Below are 19127 nucleotides of genomic sequence, written 5' to 3' on the forward strand. Positions count from 1 at the left end.
TTAGACTGCTGATGCTATAGCCATGTGACCTAGAAAAAGGTATTTGACCTCTTTGTGCTTTAGCTTTCACATCTGTTAGGCAAGAGTAGGGTCAACCTCATAAAATTGTAAATTTAAATTAGATAATGCACGTAAGATACTTGAGAGCTTGTTTGGAGGTTCTAGCAGGGGAGTGCAGCTACTCGTATACCCTTGACCGAAGAATGGTCCTCTCCTCTATCGGGGAAGGTTGTCCTCTTCGACCGAGCACGCAGCTTCAGGAGGGATGCACATGGAGCAGTGAGGGAGGAAGGGGACACCCGCCTAGCCAGCCAGATCAGCCGAATCAACCCTGACGATCAATGGGGTGACAGATGTCGCAGCCAGATCGCCCTCACATCCTGCACGTAAGATACTTGACACCAAGCCTAGCACGCATTCAGTACTCAGTAAAAGTTTTGATGAGGGTTTTATTTTTTGGTTATTACTATTATCATCATTATTATTATCAATAGAAAATAAATGTAAACACTAGGTCCTATGCAAATAAATAAATAGTATAAGGAGGATAAGCCCTGTTCTTCATTGGGGATGTTGGTGTAATGGGTATGAAAGAGAACTTTTGACTCTAAAAAAAACTGAGGGAAATTCTAAGATTTACTGTTAAATGCAAACCAGAGAAGAGAGTTTAGAGTGGCATTTGGTTGAGTAAGTAAGAAAGATTTAAGTTTGAAGGCTTTGGTACAGGGACGCCTGGGTGGCTCAGTCAGTTAAGCATTTGCCTTCAGCTCGGGTCGTGATCTTGGGGTCCTGGGATCAAGTCCCTCATCAGCCTCCTTGCTCAGGGGGGAGCCTGCTTCTCCCTCTGCCTGCCACTCCCCCTGCTTGTGCTCTCTCTCCCTCTCTTGACAAATAAATAAATAAAACCTTAAAAAAAATAAAGGATTTGGTACATTCTATGGCAGAAATACTTTGACCATGAGTACCATTTCAGTTGAATATCTATACAAATTTAGCCTACTTGAGCCAAATCACTGAGTCTTTCAAGTTCTACACATGGATTTGTGCTGACAGTTAAAAATTTCACAAAGAATTATTGACATACATAAAACACTTCAGCAGGTTTTTTTAAGAAATAAATGGGGTTCCTGACCTGTGTTTTATTTTAAAATTCTAAAAAAACCCATTTATATGAAAGCTGATTCCAGCAACATATTAATCAAACCAATTCCAAAGATTAGGTCTTGTAATTAAAAGTGCTGTCTCTACCTTTCTACAGTGACAGTTCAAATATAACTGGAACTGCAGTGTCAATATCTTTCCTGAGAGAGGAAAACATAATCGGGAATCTTAATTTGTCTCTATTGCAGCCTAATAACTCAATTAGGTTGTGATAGAAAAATGAGCTTTGAAGGAAATTGAGAGAAACACAGTAATTTCTCCAGGTTTAATTAGCTAAGTCGAAATCACAATACTCGTAATCACAGATACACATAGTTACAAAATGCTGATTACCAAAATACCAGAGGGCTTAGCTTCAGGAGTGAGGTGTGTGTGGTGTATGATGTGTGTGGTATGTGGTCTGTGTGTATGTGTGGTGTGTGTGTGTGTGTGTGTGTGTGTGTGTGTGTGTGTGCTGCGTGTATGTGTGATGTGTGTGATATATGTATATGGTATGTGGTCTGTGTGTACATGTGCTCTGTCTCTCAGATCTTCACACTAGTGCAGAGAACCAATGCTAACAGTCAATATGGATATATTAACAGATACAATAACAAATATATAGATAGATATATTACCAAAATACCAGCACTACCTCACCTAATTAATAGGATGGAATATGTCATCTCTTAGAATAGAGAGATCTAGTTTGGTGGAGGTTGGAGCAGGTGAATTTAAAAGTTTTGACCCCTTCTGCCTCTTTATTATAATCTAGATGTAATCCTAGGGCAGCTTTTCATCTTCTAGCTCAGATTTACTCTAAGCCATGGTCATTGTTATATGCTGTTTATTATGAAGTAATGGGATGGTTGTGTTATATAATTAAACCTAGTTTTGAAATAAGGCTTAATTTACTTGCTGGCTGGTCTTGGGCAAATCATCTTCTCACCTTTTCTTCCATTTATGAAACAAAACTACTGTTTACCAGGCAAATACTTAACCTGTTTGACTCTCAAAGTAAATAATTTTTTTAGCAGCTTCTTTCTCTACATGACAGTTATTTTCAATAATAATCATGAAATGAAAAATAATAATAGCAGTAATGGGGAAAACGCAAGTGGTAAAAATCTTATTTTATTGCATTTCATAAGTATGTTCATGTTAGTAATAAAATTATACATAAATAAATAAATATACAAAAAAATTCAGGATAGGAAACTAGGAAGAGATAAATTTTAAATACATAATCTTTTTAAAAAGGGAAAAAATAGGGGCACCTGGGTGGCTCAGTCATTAAGCTTCTGCCTTCGGCTCAGGTCATGATCCCAGGGTCCTGGGATCGAGCCCCGCATCGGGCTCCCTGCTCTGCGGGAAGGCTGCCTCTCCCTCTCCCACTCCCCCTGCTTGTGTTCCCTCTCTTGCTGTATGTCTCTCTGTCAAATAAATAAAATCTTTTAAAAAAATAAAAAAATAAGAAGGGGAAAAATATTATACCTCCATATTGGTTGGCCTGTTGCAGTAACAATCTCACAGTTTTTGTTTGTAGGCTTTGACTTCTGTAAATTTGTCAACTACTTTGTAGAAATTGATCTTTGCATATTGCATGTTCAACGGACAACTTAGCCAGATTTGTCAATCTATATTTGTTCGGAGTTGATCAAAGAAAATTTTTAAAATTAATTTTATTTTAAAAATTTCTTTTTTACAAGAAGCAACAGATACACAATTTGGAAAATTCTTGATGATAAACATAAGTTTGGCCAAAATTCATGAAATTCCTGTTTCTTTATAAATTTCAGAAATTGTCATAGCATCCATGCCCCTATTTCTTTGGAAATGATTTTTCAAATGTTTCCACATTTGGAAAAAATTCCCCTTCTTTGTCAACAACTTCACCTTAAATACCTATTATATTTTGTAACATCTTTTTCTGCAAAATTGGATAAAATGGTGACTGATGCCGATTATTGACACTAATCCACTGCTTTAGAACAATTAACAGAATCGAAGTATTCAGTGTTGTTTCTTCATCTTTGCAATCATTGTGCTATCATTGATTACTGCAAATGCCCTGTTTAAATGCAAGAATATGCAATACTGTAGGAGTTGGAGGGATGAACTATGCCTGACATGAGCTTGAATGACTTCCAGGCCCTATGACTTACTCCTGAAATGAGAGGGTGTACTATATCTGCACGTGTCAGAGGCCAAGTGCATAATTTCGGTCTCTGAGTTCACTTACATGTTGAATACAATGTTTGTTAAAGGATACATCATAAAAATGGTGGTAATTTAGAATTTAGAACACACACACACACACACACACACACACATATATAAAACTAAAAGTCACTGGTAACTATAGCAATTGTTTAGAACTTGGACCAGAATTCAGTAAGCTTTGACCTTCAGGCCAAATTTGTTCAGCTGCCTATTTTTATAAATATATTGTTTTAAATGACCATTTTTAAAAATGTATTGTCTAGGGAAGGTGGCTGCTTTCCTGCTACAACAGAGTTGAGTAGCTATGACAGAGAACTTGCAGCTTGCAAAGTCTAAAATATTTACCATCTGGCCCTTAACAGAAAGAGTTTGCTGACTCCTGACAGAGATCCACCAAAGATTTTGGGGAGAAAAGTAATTTTTTTTACCTGCCATTTTTTAGAATAGCTATCATATGGTTGTAATAAAAAGCAGGTGACTTTTAGTTGTTTCTTTTTAAAATTCCCACTATAGACACTATATGTCTCAGACACATATCTTATTGCCTGACTATTCCCACTATACCATCTTGGTGTATCTCGGTTTCAACCTGTAGTGTTTTCATGTCATCTTACTGAATAAAGATTATACACGAATACCAAATAGGGTCTCATATACCATAAACCTTCCATGATTATCAGCATGCTTTCCTTTTCAAGAGCACAACACTGTAATTTATTATTATTATTTTTTTAAAAGATTTTATTTATTTATTTGACAGAGAGAGACACAGCGAGAGCAGGAACACGAGCAGGGGGAGTGGGAGAGGCAGGGAGAAGCAGGTCTCCTGCTGAGCAGGGAGCCCGATGTGGGGCTCGATCCCAGGACCCTGGGATCATGACCTGAGCCGAAGGCAGACGCTTAACGACTGAGCCACCCAGGCGCCCAACACTGTAATTTATAAGGGGAGGTGATCCAAAGAACATGCAGGTAGTAGAATTGGGGATAAAATGTTGTGTGACACAGTGTGCATATACTCACAGTATCCATACAAACTCCTGTACCCCAGAGGGCCAGACTAGGTTGGGTATATATTCGAGGGCCTGCTGAAGTTATAGATGCCTTTACTTTCAGATAGTACTTTGCCTTTTTTGATTGCAGTGTACTACCCATCCCCTCTTGGTAAGCCGACACTAACTTTGGCTGGGAGGAAAAGAATGATTGATTCTTTATATATGGCCACCTTTCTAGTTAGCATCTTTCCTTATGGATTTTTCCTCTTCCCATTTACTGCTCTTAAAGTAATTCCTGAAGCCCGAGGGTGATTTTAATGTGGATAACAGCTTTGGAGCCTAAGTCCATATGACGTCTTTTGCAGGTAACATTGGTTGATGTGTGAATATAGCATATCCTCTAGATGTGTGTTCCTTTGGTTCCTTTAAGTCACAACATTGTCAAAAAGGTAAGCAACCCAGATCTGAGCCTAACCTCTAATTAAGATATTTGGATGAGACAAAATGTGTACCTTTCCCTCTAGGGAAGGTAATTTGCCAGAGCTAGCTTAATGCTCAGAGCTCACATAATCACAAAGGTGACTGTTTCAACCTAGATTAAGACCCATAGTCACTGTTGTAAGATTACGTGTGTTTTCTTAATATTTTACACTAAACATTTAACATTTGGTTTATTAGACTGTATTTTGTGTAATCACATTTCAAGATGTCATTTGGCATTTGTCGGGCCAGTTGATAATCCTGAGGATCATGTCATTGCAGCCTTCTCACTCTGGGTAGAAATCATGTGATGTCTACAAATATTCATTCTACAACATCTTTTCTTGTGGGCATTGCTCTCATACCAGCCTGAAACTCAGTTTATCAGAAGCAATTAATTTATAGGCCCAGCTCTTCAAAAGCATTGGTTCTGTTTTCGTGCATGGAACATAACCCTCTTGTTAATTTTAATTTGATTTACTCTATCTCAATAACCCTTTGAGAATATGCATGGACAAAGGTGAAAATGATACCTTTTTTTTTTTTTTTGGTGACCCAAAACATAGGCCTTAAAAGCTGGTCATGTTTTATTTAATCATTCCTGTCTCTTTTTAGGATTGAGGATATCTGCATATATGCCTTCTCTTCTTTCAAGACTTGCAAATGGTTGATCAAATTTATATTGAGGTCATTAAAGGTGTGATTTTATTTCTGTTTTGAATATGCTCTGTGAGAATGAAAAATTTTTCATTGCTATTATCAAATCACAATAAAAATGACTACGTCACAAAAGACAAATATATTTGCAAATATGGTGAGAAAAAAACATGTCATTTTGGTTTAATACTAACAGTACCTTCCCAGAATAGAACCTTGTCTTTATCAGGTGCAGCTTTGCATAAATCACTTGGGAGATGATTGTAGAGGGATCTGTTTCCATATTTCTAGATAGAGGACTTACACACCTTCTAGAGCCAGCATGGTTGATGTTGTGGAAGGAGACGAGTAAGGTCAATTTTCAGAAAAACCTGTCAGTAAGCTCTTACCTCATTTGCAAATGATAAACGAGCATTTCTGGGGGATAAATTCTTCAAACTCTAAGTGACCTAAGAACTCAGAAAGTATTGCATTTTCAAACTTGATGGCCCATTTTGTAGTATGACTTCCGGTGGAAATTCTCTAAAGAAAACATAAAGCAACGGAACAAGATTTTTCCAAAGGCAGACCAATTGAAAGGTGAAGGAGTCTACTTCAAATGCCTTACTATCCAAGACCCTTGAAAAACTCATTGAACTCATTACTTCTTACCATCAATAGCTCAGTTGATCTCCTGGGCCTTGCGAAGCATTTATACAAAGCTACCTGCTTTGGTCACATAAGTGAAGACTGTGCTGTTAACCAGCATCTTCATATACCTCTTGTGATTAAAGAAGTGTCAGCTGGCATAAAGCTTTAAATACTACACTTTTCAGTGAGGAGGGAAAATAATTTTTTCGGGGCTTTGTGAAAAATCGTGAGGGTGACACATCTCTAAAGCCATTAAATGTCGGATTGGGTGTGTTTCCACTTCTTTGGTTTGGACATAAATATTAATAAGTAACAAGAATTATTTAACAATGATAGATGCTCAAATTCTTTTAAAAATATATTTTATTGATAAGTGTACTCTTCCAGGTCTTAAAAGAATAACAGTTTGCTGCAGTACTGATATATCTTAGCAGTGACATTAAAGGGAAGAGGAAACAGAGATGAAGAAAAAGATGTGAAAAATAGTACAATTTTTAAAGTTCAATTTATCATTTAGCATGTAGAGGTCACTGTTTCAATGACAGCTAATCATATCATATAATTGTAATTTTGTCATCCAGTGTGGCAAACTGTTGTCCAAATTGATGGGGTTACTCACATAAAAGTAACGCTTTCTTTATATTTCTTTACAAAGTTGAATTATGTGTATTTAAACATTTCATAAACCATGAAGAACAAGCCTAGAGATCTGAGTACAAATTATTCTTTTCCTATTGACAGGATGAAGACTCAATCTTTTATTTTTTTAATCCTCTAAGGTTATACCAAAAGAGATACATTGGTTTGTTTGAAGATGTTGCGTTAAAATATCTGGCACTTGATGTGGGAAACAAAGACAGAGAAAAAATTATTTAATTTCCTTAATACCTACAGCCCACTGACAAGTCCTTGAAACAGGCAGAGTGACATTCCTCTAGGGACTCAGTTGCCTCGATGTTGATACTTTGCTAAGGGCAAAAGGCAATCCTAGCCCGACCCCCACCCTCCTCAGGACCCTGTAAGCCTACTTTAACATATAAAAATTCCTTTAGAAATTTCCTTTATCTCTAAAGCCCCCAAGATATGTGTTGGCAGTTATCCCTGAAGCATATGGCCCACCGCTCTACATCTGAAGGGTCTCATGACTAAGGTTTTATTAGATGGTAATAAATGACTTTTTCCCAACAATACTAGCCCCCTCAGGGTCCTGGAAATCTTGCTTCCAAAATTCCTTTGAGACTTACACTATCCCTAACCCCCTCCCAACTGGAAAGTATGTAATGGGCCACTCCTCATGACCCCAGTGCAGCTCTTTCTGACCATGGGGTCCTGTCCCCTGTGCTTTCATAAAATCACCTTTTTGCACCAAAGACATCTCAAGAATTCTTTCTTGGCCATCAACTTCGAACCCTAACGTATTTCCTACATCAGCACTGATTCATTAAATGAAGAGACACTATTATAAAAGAGTTAACAAAAATGTTTGAGTAAGGGACAAGAGGGGAGGAAATCTCATCAGAATTCCTGAGAGCAAGTAGGGAAATAGCTCTGGATTAAGTAAGGGTCAGGAGTTCTCAGGTTTTTTTCCTGGTACTGTATTTAGCTATATGGTGTTGTGCAAATAGGCTTAATTTCCAAGCTCTTGTCCCCTCATCTATAAAAGGGATCAGTACTCCCTCCTCTCTCTATGTCTAGTAGTACTTGGTGGTATTCAAATTAGAATGGATGAATTACAAAAGCTTTGGACCAACAAAAAGGATCATTCTGGGGGAAAAGACAATAACCAATTAGTGAAATGACCAATGAAGAATTACAGAAATCACTTATTAATTTATTCATGGAAGATAATAGTATAGAAATGATTTTTTTAATTACTGTAGTATAGTACTGCAAGAAATACACAGATTACTGAAGAATTCACAAAGCTAAGAGTGTATCTTTAGAACCACTGTCCTAAGAATATGAAATAGTTTGTGTGTGTGTGTGTGTGTGTGTGTGTGCGCGCGTGTGTGTATGCTTGCCCTAAATTCTCACTAAATTTGAATTCTCTGGATGGATTCCCACGCAGATATGATATCCTATTACCTCCTTATTTTCAAGATTTAAAATGAATCGTAAAATTGGCCTGCTCCATTGCTCCATTTTGACCACATGCATCCAAGTGAGAGCTGAATAAATGCAAACAGTAGTTCAGAAATATCAGTCATGTTCTGGACTCACGAGTTGACCTCCTTTGTTATCGTCCAGGGATGCATAGTGGGACATCCTTACAGAGTGGCCGCTTGGAGACGAGTGACAATTGATTCCGACTGCCGAGGCTGCTCAAGCCACAGGGAAAAGCCGTCACTGTGAAAAATCAGCCAATTTCTTAGTTCTTGTTCTGGGAAAGGAACAGCTTGCCTTCTAAAGGCTTCCTGAATCAGAGCACTTTCTCGATTAACCCACTCATGACCTGCCAAGACACCAGCTGTTGAGAAAAACTTGATGTTCCATACCGAGATTTTGGTTGTAAGCTAAACTGAGAGCATTCTCAGAGGCCAGCTCAGTTCTGAAAGAGAATTAGAAAAGTTGTCTTATTAGTCTATGTCCCCATGTGAATGAGGATTCTTTTGTTTTGATTTCTATATCACCAGCAGCTAAGAGAGTGCTTGAGACATGGCAGATGCTTAGCAAATATTTTGTTTAATAGAGTGAATGAATGCTTGGCTGTGAAAATGGCAAAAAGCAACCCACAGAGTAACATCATCAGCCAGAAGGGTATCAAATCAGGAATCAAAAAGCTTAATTGCAGAGCATCGGTTCTGGTGCCAAGTTGGTCGGTCACTTCCCATTTCTTCACCGTTTTCACCATCTTTACAATGGGAGGGTTGTTCTAAGATCAAATCAGCTAGAATATACATGCTTCTGTTCAAGATTGCTTCAAGCCTCCATATCTCCCAAAGTAAGATGCAAGTTCTTCTCAGTCAAAAGGAAGCCATTGAAGTTCCTGAACATATTTAACTGAGACTTGCTGTCCGACATTGCTTGGCTGAAAGATGTGGTGGAATGACCTCGAGTTAGCGTGTGTGGGTAGTGCATGGGTTCTGCTCTCTCCTCACTGGCCGGGCATAAACAGAACATTTCTTGCCCAAGCCTCAAGTTTCTTGTTAAAAAGTCTTGCACCATACAACCCCAACCGTCTAACTACTGCATTTTATCCTAGTTTGCTGCCGGCAAGTTCATCTCTTTATGCTCCCCAAAATGCCGTTTATACTCTGGCAGCTGAGCATTTTCTTGGGGTGTTCATCTGTCCTTGTTTCCTGCTTTCTTTCCTTCCTCTCCCTTCTCAATCCTGAAAAGGACAAAGATATCTCAAATATTAAATAGGGAAAAAAAGATTAAAAAGAGAGTTGGTGGCTAAGAAAAACAAGAACCCTGAAGTCCTAACTCCCAGGCTTCTACCATATATGCCTCCATCACCAAAATCTTTGCTCAACCCTCCTCCAATCCTGGGTACTGGTTCCAGTTTCCATGGGACTCCTTACTCTTTCCCTTTGTGTTCCTCTCCCACACAACTATTTCGTCCACAAATCTCTGCGGGTGCCAATCAGTCCCTTTCCCCCATCTTCTCTACTGTCATGGTGAGCCCTGGTTTCTCTTCTGCTTGATATGTGTCCTTGAAATTCTTTCACTCTCAGGAATTTTCTCCCCCTTCTGTATCAGGATGAGAATTCTTGGAAGGCAAGGATAAAGTAGGAATGTATTCAATTGCACATAACATAAACCTACTGCTGGCAATTTAAATAAAAACGTGGTTTGTTTTCTCACATATCAGGAAGTCCTGACACTATTTCTTCTGCTCAAGGATGCATGACTTCAGGGAGTCTGAGTCTAGCTTTCTGTTTTACCATTTTTAGTGTGTTGGTTTTCATCATTTTTTGTGTGTCCCAATGATGCCAAAAGGACAGTAAACGCTCCAGACATGACATCCAAAATGCTGGAGGAAGCACAGGGTCTCTCTCTCTTTCTCCTCCCCTCTATCCCCACAGCCCCCCCAGTTTTAGTTTTTCAGAACTGTCCCCGGAAAAGTTCTGTCTGTTTCATGAGTAACAAAGTCGTTCCTACTTGGAAAAGAGGCTGGAGATTTGAAAACAGAATTGGCCCCTTTGATGGTGATCAATGATGGGTTGTTGCCCGGGAATGGCCAGCTGACTTCCCTTAGCACCAGGTATCTGTCAGCAAAGAAGGGGAATGGAGAGTTGGACAGTTTTATCCAAAATGACCCTTCCGGTTGATCTCTCTCTTCCCTTCATTACAATATTCTTCCACTGATGCCCTCTTCCACCCACCAGATGTGAAACAACCCATGTGAGACTACAGTTCTCCCATAGAGCCTTTGGTGATTCCTCTAACAAGATGTCCACCCCCCCCCTTTTTTTTTTTTGCTTATATAACATTTGTCCTCCTCTCTTGCTTTGGACAAGAGCGTTGTTTCATCACTTAGCATGAAGGATAGGAAGATGAAAATCCTAGTACTTCTCTGCCATTAAATTTATGATCTAGGGTGAGTTACTTCACTTCAGAATACCTCCATTTCCTCCTGTCTAAATGGGGATGTTAGCACACCTGCCTCCTAGGGTTGTATGACCATGGACTCTGTCAGTGATGTAAAGCACTTAGAATGGTATCTGATACACAGAATTCAGTGGTTTCCAATCCTTCAACTATGATTAATGTTATCACTGCTAAACACTCTGGACCTCAGTTTCCCCCCTCGTAATGGGGAATTAGATGAGGTTATTTCTCAGGCTCCTTCAGCTTTCATATATTATTCCTTTAAAAAATCCTAGGGAGCCTTTCACACAAGAGTCTCAATAAATATTTTCTAAATTGAATTGGCAGGTCTAAATAATAGAGCAAATCATAAGTAGAAGTGTATCATGTATAACCTCTGACAGGATTGAGTTGCAAATGTTAAATGATTTCCTATTGCTTCTGCTTAATAGATGGAAAAACATCCATTCTCATTTGAGAGAGAAAAGTATTTTTAATGGAAGCCATTTGTGGTCTAACTCCTGACGTTCTTCTTGCTGTTACAGATTGCTAGCTACCATGGGCAGACAGAAAACTGACCAGTTTTCAGCTTCAAATTGAGAAGCAGATTGATTTCTGGGACTCTGAAATTCTCTCTTAGATAAAGCTGACATGTCATGAATGGTGTTATCCTGTCTGTGACATGCCTCTTCATTTGCACCATTTTTGATGAAACTGTTCAATTTTTCCTATATGTTTACTCCCCACAGAAGTGAAAATTAATTTGGCAGTTGCAATGCTAACCTGCACCATAAAACTCCAATTAGTTTTCGTGTGCATATGAAATGCCCCTCAAAAGTGAGATTCTTAGGCTCTTGATGTTGAACAAATATTTTTCTAGATATAGGTTGCTCATATACTTTGGTGACCAAATTACATCAGAGATGTAAGAGCAGGCAAGCTGAATCCACCGTGAGGGTCTAAGCTGAAACATAGACCATAGAGAGAAAGTTAGCATTCAAGTTTAGAATGAAAAGACGGTCACAAGTCAGAGGACAATGTAGTGTGCTGAGTTACCACTTTTGTTGAAAAATAAGCTAACTGGTATCAGGACACCTCAAGTGTGTGGGCGTGTACGTGCATCTGTGTGGACCTTTCCATTCCTTGCTGGAATAGAAATAAGACGTGTTACTTTCGTACAATGACACATTTCTAGCATGATACGCTTTGGACTGAATGCTTGAGGCAAAGTTACCTAGTACAATATACATAAATTTTTCAACCTACCACGTTCTCTTATAGACCTGAAGCAAATGAAGTGACGATCTTTCCAGGAAGCACTGCCCAAGCCTTCTAAGAACGGAAGATCAAAACAGCTTGTTTATCTCTCATCCTTTGTTTTCTCATCTTCTGTCTTTTTTAAGATTTTAGCTTTATGAAGATGTTCATTCGCATTAACATGTTAATAGCCAATTTCTCTCTTCTGTTGAGTTGTTTGATTTTGCACACCTGTGAGCGGTTCTCTGCGAGAGGGGGCGAGCAGCTCATTTTTGCAATCACAAAGCTCCATGCATGGATTCCTCCAGTGTGCACTGGGTGGAGTGTGTGAGTGCAGACCGCCCCTCCACTAATCACGTCGCCAAATGGAGTTTGCTCTAATTTGCTTAATCACTCAGCTGTAATTGAATCCTGACGGGAAGCTGGGTTTCCATCCAGAATTATTCCCCTTCTCCTGCCGAGAAGGTGGGTAAAGTAGCCATTTCTTCTCCCTAGCAGCCCCAGGACATTTTGCAGATGGTTTCATTCCTCCATACTCTGTGATGTTTTCCAGAGTTGCAGGAATTATGGCTTGGAGACTGTAGTCCGCAGTCCCAGAGATACTTCTCCTGTTGTTCTCTCTCTGCATCATTGTAAACTTTATAACAAAGCATAATGGTTCCTCTCTTCCTTCCTTCTCCCTATCTTAACCCTCCTAAGAGCTCTCTAAAAAGTTTGAATAGAATATGTATCCAAGTATGCTACTTCTGCCTGAGCTGGCTACAACCAATTTGGAGTGCCCAAGTCAGTGCTTCTCAGAACCTGCTCCCCAGACCAGCAGCACCAGAATCACTTGTAAGTTGTTAGAAACACAAATTCGCAAGCTTTACCAAACCCACTGAATGAGAATCTCTCGAAGTGGGGGCAGATATGGGCCTGCTTTTCTACTTACTAAAATACGTGTTCACTGGAGGTAAGACCTGGGCAGGTATGTGGGGAGTTAGGTAGATTACCTAAGTAGTTGATAGATAGGTAGATAGATAGATGTATACATACATATGTAAACCTAAAAGTAATTCTAGCACAGAGGAGTTGCAAAGATAGAATTTCCCTATACCCTTCCCAGTTACCCCAAATATTAATAAATAGCCAGTGTACACATCTCAATGGAAAAAATACTACTACCTCAAGTACAGATTTTATTCTGATGCTGCTAGTTTTTATACAAATGTCTTTCTGTCCCAGGGTCCAGTCCAGTTTTCGGTTTCTCAGTCTTTTATTTCATGACCTTCACAGTTTTGAAGAGCACACGTCAGGTGTTTTGCAGAATGCCCTTCAATTTGGATTTTTATGATATTTTCTCATGACTAGATGAAGGTTATGGATTTGGGAGAAGACAAACACAAATGGGGTGCCCTTATCATCACATCACATCAGGGGTGACATGAAATCAACATGACTTAGTAGTAGTGCTGTTAACTTAGTGATCCAGTTAAACTGATCCAGTGTCTGCCAGGTTTCTCTACTCCTAAGTTACTCTTTTTCCTTTCCTATATTCTTTAGAAGCAAGTCACCAAGTATGCTTTAACTCAGATGTAGAGGAATTAATCTCCACCTCTTCAAAGGAAGGGTGTCAAAGAAGTTGTAGGCGTATGTTAAAACCACCGGAGTAATTAATAAATATTTGGGGGGAAATAACTCTTAAGCTATATAAATGTTCAGTGTCTCCTTACAGTTTCCCACACTAACTTGAGCATCTATCAGTGGCTCTTATGTGCAGCAATTATTACTATCATGTTCTCATGGTGATATTGCATTTCTCTCATTCTTTGTACATTTATTATTTGGAATTGCTCTGTACAGAAAATTAATTCCCTCTCTCATTTATTTATGTAATCCTTTTTTTTTTCAGTATGGGCTCATAGGTATATATTGTATTCTTTGGATAATCATTTAGTATCATTGTTACTTATTTTGTTGTTCATATTTTTCTAGCTTTGTTTACTGGAAACACTTTTAGGTGGCTCCTGTGGCCTGTTGTGCCCATAACTTTTTCTTTCCTTTGTGTACTTCTTATTTCCTGAACTGCAGGCTCATCTTGTATCTGCCCTGCCCCAGCCTTAGAATCAGCCATTTCTTCAAAGAGAAAGAACCATCTTTTGTTGAAAGATGGTATTTTGAAACCAACACCGGGGTCCTAGGAGGGCTGGTTGCTTGGGATGTCATTGCGTCTAGGCTCTCTCAGTGGACAGTGTGTAGTAACCCATATAGAAGCATCCCTCTAAAACGTAAGTTTACATGGATGCTTCGGACCCTTTCTGGCACCACATGGTTCATTCTAGCCTTACTTTTTGCTTGTGCAAAAATTCTGTAACAGTGAGAATCCTGGCTCCTGTTATCTACAATTTATTTACTGTTTTGTTCAACTCAAGCATGGAAAGCAGTTCCAGAATTGCTAACTCATATCCCTGTGAAAAATATGCAAATCAGAGTACCATTTTATGTTCACTCCTTTTACTCTCTAGAGTTTCCAGTCAAAACACAATTTTTTAAAGTTACTTAGGTAAACTTATTTTCTACTCATCTCCATCAGTAAAATTTCTTCATATATTAGTAATACAGTTAGATTCATTTGTCACAGTCCACATTCCATTCTAGGGTCCCCTGACATCCTGGTTGATTTTTTAAATTTTGCATATAGTAAGTCCAGTTATCGTGGTGTGTTGTTTTTAAGGTTTTGTGGAGTCATTCATCTGCCACCACAGGACCGTATGGAACATTTCCCTTACCCCCAAATTCCCTTGTGGGGTCCCTTTGAACTCAACCCTTCCTCTCAACCCTTGGCATCCACAGATCTATTTTCCACCCCTATAGTTCTGCTTTCTCTAGAATGTCGTATGAAGAGGATTATACAATATGTAGTCTTTTTGGTTGGGCTTCTTTCATTTAGCAAAATGCTTTTAAAATGTATTCATGTTCATCCATGAATCAGCAGGTCCTTTTTGTTGCTGAGTAGGATTCACTTGTATGCATGTACCAGTTTGTTTATCTCTTTACCTGTTGACAGATGTCTTAGTTGTTTCCAGTTTTAGTGATTATGAATAAAGTTGCTATAAACATTTGTGTGAGCACAAGCTTTCAGTTCATCTGGATAAATACCTAGGATTGGAACTGACTGCTGCTTGTTATGTTATCTCTATATTAAACATTTTGGGAATGCCAAACTTGTCTCCACAGTGGCTTTACCATTGTACATTCCTTCCAGCAATGAACAGACGTTCCTATTGCTCTGCATCTTCTCCAGAATTTGATATTGCTGTTTTTTAAAGCTGTTTTAATAGGTGTTGTGGCAGTATATATTTGTGTTTTTTTTCCTATGCTTATTTGCCATCTATTTTTTTGTGTATGTCTCTTCAGATGTTTTGCCCACTGTTTTTTTTTTCTGTTGCTGAGCTTCGATTCTTTATATATTGTAGATACAAGTCTTTTATTAGGCATATGATTATCTCCCAGTCTCTGGCTTGTGCTTTCATTTTCTTCATACTATCTTTCATAGAACAAAAGTTTTAAGCTTGCATAAAATTTGATTTATCAATTTTTTTTTTCTTTATGGTTTGGGCCTTTGATCCCATATCCAGAAACTCTTTGAAAACCTAAGACCATTTCCCTTTGGGCAATGGGCAGATTTCCCTTTGTCCCCCTCTAAATGTTTTTAGTTTCATATTGTATTTTATTTTTTTTAAAGATTTTATTTATTTATTTGACAGAGAGAGACACAGTGAGAGAGGGAACACAAGCAGGGGGAGGGGGAGAGGGAGAAGCAGGCTTCCCATGGAGCAGGGAGCCCGATGGCGGGGCTCGATCCCATGACCTGAGCCGAAGGCAGATGCTTAATGAATGAACCACCCAGGCGCCCCAGTTTCATATTTTAGACTTAGGCCTATCAGTCCATTTGAAGTTAATTTTTACATGCTGCATGAGGTATATGCCAAGATTATTTCTATATATGAATATCCCTTTGTTTCAGCATCATTTGTTGAAAAGACTATCCCTTCTCCACTGATTGCCCTTTGCACCTTTGCCAACGATCAGTTGACTCTATTTGTTTGGTCTATTTCTGGACCTCTTTTCTGTTCCATTGATCTACATGTCTATCCTTTTTCCAGTCCCACAGTGTCTTGATTACTGCAGCTTGGGATTGATAGTAAGTCTTGCATTTACGTAGTTCAAGTTCACCAATTTTTTTGCTCTTTTTCAATTGTTTTGACTGTTCTCATTCCTTTGATTTTCAGTATAAATGTTAGAATTAGTTATTGATGTATATGTTAAAAAGCTTGCTGAACTTTTGATTGAGATTGCATTGAATCTATAGATGAAATTGGGGAGAGTTTATTTAAATGATTTTTTAAAAATTTCTTTCAGCCATGTTTTATAGTTTTCAGAATATAGCTCCTATTCATATTTTGTTAGATTTATACATAAGACCACATTTTTGGTGATATTGTTAATGGCATTGTTTTAACTTAAAATTCTAGTTATTCATTGCTGATCTGTGGATATATCATTGACCTTTGTATTTTGAGTTTATATCCCACAACTTTGCTTAACTCACCTTTTAATTCTACAAGATTCTACATAGACAATCATGTCATCTGCAAATAGAGACAATTTTATTTTTTCTTTTGCCAACTGTTTGTCTTTTGTTTCTTTTCTTTTCTTTTTTTGTTCCTTTTTCTTCTGACAAGGACATCCAGTACAATGTTGAATAAGAGTTTTATGAGAGGACAAAATTGCCTTGTCATTTCTTACTGTTAAGTGTAATGCTTGTAGACTTTTCGTAAATGCCTATTATATTAGGCTTAGAAAGTTCTCATCTAATCCTAGTTTTTATCATGAATGTATATTGAATTTTGTTTAGTGCTTTTTCCACATGTATTAAGATGATCATCTGGTTTTTCTTATTAATTTAAACATATATAAATTATAATGATTGATTTTCAAATAACAAATCAGCTTTGCATTCCTTGGATGAAATCCACTTGGTTATGTATGATGTATTACTATTTCTTATATATTGCTGGATTTATTTTGTTAGTATTTTTTAGGAGTTTTGTAAGTATGTTCATAAATGATATTGGCCTTTTTTAAATAACATCTTCATCTGATTTGGGTATTAGGGTAATACTAACCTTATGAAATGAGTTATTTTCTCTCCTTTTCTATTTTCAGTAAGAGATTGTAAATAGGTCATGTTTTATTTCTTCCTTAACTGTTTGGTAGAATTTATCAGTGAAACCATGTGAGCTTGGATTTTTTTTTTTTTTTTTTTGGAAGTATGTGTGTGTGTGTGTATGAATTTGGTATCTTTAACATATTTAGAACTATTAATATTATCTGCTCTGCCCTCAGTTTGGATAGTTTGTGTCTTTCAAGAGATTCATCCATTTCATTTAAGTTGCTAAATTTATTGGCATAAAATTATTTATAATGTTCCCTTACTACCTTTTGCTATCTGTAGGATCCATCAGTAAGGTTAGCCCCTCTTATTCCTGACATGATAATTTGTGACTTCTTTCTTTTGGGTCAGTTTTGACTAGAGATTTATCAATTTTATTAATCTTTTCAAAGAAGCAGCTTTTGATTTTACTGATTTTTCTCTCTTATTTTTTCTGATTTCAGTTTCATTGATTTTTGCTCTTTTCTTATATCTCTCTGCTTTTTTGGGAGGGTGGTTAGTTAGCTCTCTTTCCTGCTTATTTCTTAAATAGAGGCTTAGGTTGCTATTTTGACTGTCTCCTCTTTTCTAACATAAGCATTTGATGATTACATGTTTCCTGCTAAACACCACTTTAGTTATAATCTATACATTTTATATGTTCCACTTTCATTTTCCTTTAGTTTTAAATATTTTAGAATTTCCCTTGACACTTCCTCTTTGACCCACAGGTTATATAGAAGTGTGTTTTCAAATTTCCAAGTGTTACTGATTTCTAGTTTGCTTCTGTTAGGCCTGATGACATAGTTTGTACAATTTCTATGCTTAAATTTGTTGTTACCTTTTTTTTTTTTTTTAATGGTTCAGAGTATGGTCTGGCTTAATGAATGTTCCATTTACACTTGAAAAGAACGTGTACTATTCTGTTGTCCTGTGTATTGTTCTACAAATGTCAATTAGGTCAAGTTGGTTGATAGTGTTATTGAAACTCTACATTTTGAAAAAGGACCATCGGTGATTTTATGCACACTGAAAATTAAGAGCCACTTACAGAGAGCTAACATTGATTGCGATAAAAGCGTAACGAAGCTCAACTTCGGATTAGAGTTCATATTTTTCTGTTTGTGGAAGCCTAGTACCATTCACGCAGCTGTCCATGCTCGAGGTGTAAGCTTGATAATAGCTAGCTCCCCAGCACATTACAAGAACAAGTTTATCCTCTTGTCTTGGCCTCTAGATCTTCTGCCCATTGGATGGCCTTCACCTATACCAGCCTTTCGTAAAGTGTGTTTTATAAACTACTAGATCCAGGGACTACTACTAAGCAAGAGGTGGGGTAGTGAGGAGTGTATCAATTGCCTAGTAAACTGCTGCATGTTTCCCTGTCTTGAAATTCATAATGACAATATCATCATAGCTCTGAGAAATCTGGAGTCAACAAATCTATTTTTTCTATTTAATCCCCTTAACTTCTAACAAAAAATACATGTTATTAACTACCTTTTAAAGTTTTAGGATATATAGGATAACATACATAAAACACATATTTGAGGGCTAGGCACTAAAAGTTTGTTGCTATAATTTGCAGTCGTTGGTGTTCTCGTTGTTGTTTTATTTTTAGATTTATTCTATTGGCTCTGACCTTTAAAAGTTGGGATGGATATGAAGGTGAAAAAAGTCCTGGGAACGCAAACACCAGAAAAGCCACAGAAATTAACCTGAGTTTTAGGTGTTTCAGTACATTTTTACTGAAGTATATTGATTGCAGTTTTCTTGTGGTATATTGCATTCATTTTAAAGACCTTCCCCCACCCAGTTTCAACCTAAATCTACCTCCCCAGGTTCGATATCATTGGTGTTCCCGGGCATCATTAGCCATTTACAAGTGCAGTACTAAGAAAATCAGGCTGTGCAGTGTCATGGAAGGTGCATCAAGTTATGAACAACAGCTCAGGACTTAGCATGACGTCTTAAGCCTTCCTCATTCAGCAATATCACCAAGGAAGTGCTGTGTACTCAGA

The 19127-nt window shown here is 37.8% G+C and overlaps 1 protein-coding gene across 9 annotated transcripts in view; it reads left to right on the top strand.

Moving 5' to 3' along the window:
* The window catches only part of GRM7 (glutamate metabotropic receptor 7), a 907662-nt gene that overhangs the window by 432313 nt on the left and 456222 nt on the right, over positions 1-19127 (top strand). The gene's annotated exons all lie outside the window — the stretch shown is intronic.

Source organism: Zalophus californianus, chromosome 1, assembly GCF_009762305.2.
Source record: "Zalophus californianus isolate mZalCal1 chromosome 1, mZalCal1.pri.v2, whole genome shotgun sequence".
In the NCBI taxonomy this organism is placed as follows: Eukaryota; Metazoa; Chordata; class Mammalia; order Carnivora; family Otariidae; genus Zalophus; species Zalophus californianus.